The following is a 2,839-nucleotide window of genomic DNA, read 5'->3' as shown; positions in this document are numbered from 1 at the left end:
AATTTATAACGACGGTCGCGCCGTTATAATAATCACCGCGTAAGTTACACCGGAGCTTGTAATGTCTTTAACCCTCGTTTCTTTTCGTGGATGAGCGCGCGCTCGTTCGCTCGAGTAGAGAGACTCCGGGATGCCGACACGGAGCTTTTCCTCGAGAGGGAAAAAATACGAAAAAAAAAAATAAAATAAAATAAAGAAAGAAAGAAAGCCCACCTCTATTACGGCACAATGCGTCAGATTGCGTTGCGGTTGTCATCGCAATGATGAATGTCAACGGTCATGCGTCGTTTTGTCACCGACATTGTAGCCCCTTCCCTTGCGAGATGGGATGATGTCGGTCTAAAGTCTTAAGTGGATTGTTTTCTAAAACATTTAATTCTTGCATATTATTTTTTTACATTTTACATGTATTATTTAACAAAAAGCGCATATATATATATATATATATATATATATATAACATACACACATGCCTACGCGCTGCATACATAGAGAGCGTATCGAATCCGATAATGTAAAAAAAAAAAAAAAACACAAAAAACCAACCAACAGATTTTTTTTTCAAACAAATAATCTCAAAACTCGAAACTTGTTCGCCGTAAGTACAATATTACGCGCGATAACATTGAAATAAGTTCGCGATTATATAAATATTTGATTCTCATCTCGTTCGAAATTTCATGGCTATTTCGCCGTTCAATTATGAAGCGAGTCATATTTATTTCACACGTATTGGCTAAAGAATACTGATTAAAACGCGCAAAATGAAAACTTAAAATTTAATCGCGCACACGACCTCGCCCATGTTCTTCGTACATATACATATATATATATATGCGGGCGATGTTCAAAGTGTGCAAATTCTATATGCGATAATTAACACGTATAAAGAGAGAGAGAGATAGAGAGAGAGAGAGAGAGACGCCGAGCAAAGGAAAGGGATCTAAATCACACACAAGCTCACGATTCGACGCGTTACCAAGACTTTGACTTAAAGAGAGGAATTACGAAAGGGATAATTTGGAAATTGCGATACGGGAACGCTATCGCTCGAGCGACGATTAACAACTAACGGAGATACATCGACTGGAAGAGGCTGGCGCCACGACCACTAATCACGAGGGATTTATATTGTTAGATTATTCGCCACCCGTTCGCCACTTTAACACTAGACTAGATTTAATGATCGGTGCTTGATGATACATTTCCGGGCATTATAATAATATATAAGATACACACACACACACACACACACACACACACACACACACACTCGAGTTTCCGAAAAAGTTTTCTTAGAGAAACACAATAAAAGGAAAATATTCTTATTTTCTTTTTTCATCGCAAAGTTTCAGAAATTCGCGTAGAGTTTTATTGCGACTTGTAAGCTTCTCAATTTATAAAATACACGTAAAATGCGTCGTTGACCGAGAAACAAAGAGAAGACGGATCTCTCGAGATGCGCCGTGAAATTTGCCCGCAGAGTATCTCTCCTCCCTACAAAAAATGTATTCGCACGCGCTCGATTGAAATTCGATGCTTCGAGTATTCGTTTGTGCGGAGAAAGCGTCACAGGAAAAAACAGATAAACTAGCCAGACAGACGCGGAAGCGGAGGTCAACGTCCTCGAAAAGGCGCGTATCGCAGGGTCGTATTGGAGATTCGCAGTAGCTCCCGCGGAGAAAAAAAAAAGGAGAATTCTCTAATATGTAAATCATTAAAGAATACGCATACATACATACATATACACACACACACACTAACGACCACGTGCCGTGTATAGTCACTTCTCATTTCTTTTCATTTTTTTCGTCTGCAAAACCGGAAAATTCGAAAACAAAACGCGGAAATCTCGGATTTAAATAAACAACTTAAAGTAAAATTTCTCCCGAGAGCGCGTTCTCTTCGCGTTCCGCGTCCGAAAGAGCGGCGGCCTCGCGCGAAAAAAATCACGAGGGGGGGAAAAAAAAAACAGATTTCTTTGTGTCACACGAATTGTTTAAAAACTAGCCTATCTCCGTCGTGTGACACATTTTTTCACATTTTATTTCGACGTATCGCACAAGTGTCAAAGGACACGATATCGCAATAGAGTGCGAAAGTGCTACGATACGAAATTATCTGCGGTAAATAAAATATTGCGCGTGTCCCGGAAATATCCCGGATATCCGGAACACATAGCAGCCGGACGCAGACGTACGCACTCGCTCGAGTCTGTATCCTCTTCAGCCCGCGTCACCCCCGCAATGAAGCTCCTTCGGGAATCCGCATCGAGGAATCCGACGCCGACCGCACAAAGCTAATATACGCGATCAGGCCAGGCACGCAGGATCGCCGAAGGAGCGTTCCCGAGGAGGAGGAGGTTGTCGACCTGCGCTAGAAAGTAGCGGAGACACCTTTTCTCTCGCGGCTTCAACACACCGTCCCGGGTAGCGCGGCGAGAGAGACGAGGGAGGTGTCAACGTGCCGGCCGACATGCACGCACGCACACACAGACACATACGCACATTGGCAACACGCACTTGTTCCGCAAAAACAGCGCACGCGATTTTCCGCCGTCCGCGTAGTGTACGCGAGAGGCCCACAGAGAGGCTCGCGGTGCGCGTTTTGTGGAAGTGTTTGTGCGGCTCGGTCGAAACTATATATTTTTTTGTCGGGGTTGCGACGTTTCGTGTGAGGCGGGGGGGAGGGGGCCAGTCAGAAAAGAGGTATATTGGTGAACGTGGATTTGGCCGCGTGGGGTAGTCTTTTGGGTTGCCGGTCTCGACGTTGACTGCGCCATCGGGCAGACTCCATCGCGCTGCTCGACGTCGGCGGCGGCGGCGGCGGCGGCGGCGGC

This window comes from Pseudomyrmex gracilis, unplaced genomic scaffold (genome assembly GCF_002006095.1).
Source record: "Pseudomyrmex gracilis isolate BER0280 unplaced genomic scaffold, ASM200609v1 scaffold_96, whole genome shotgun sequence".
NCBI classification, from domain to species: Eukaryota; Metazoa; Arthropoda; class Insecta; order Hymenoptera; family Formicidae; genus Pseudomyrmex; species Pseudomyrmex gracilis.
This window is presented reverse-complemented; position numbering follows the sequence as displayed.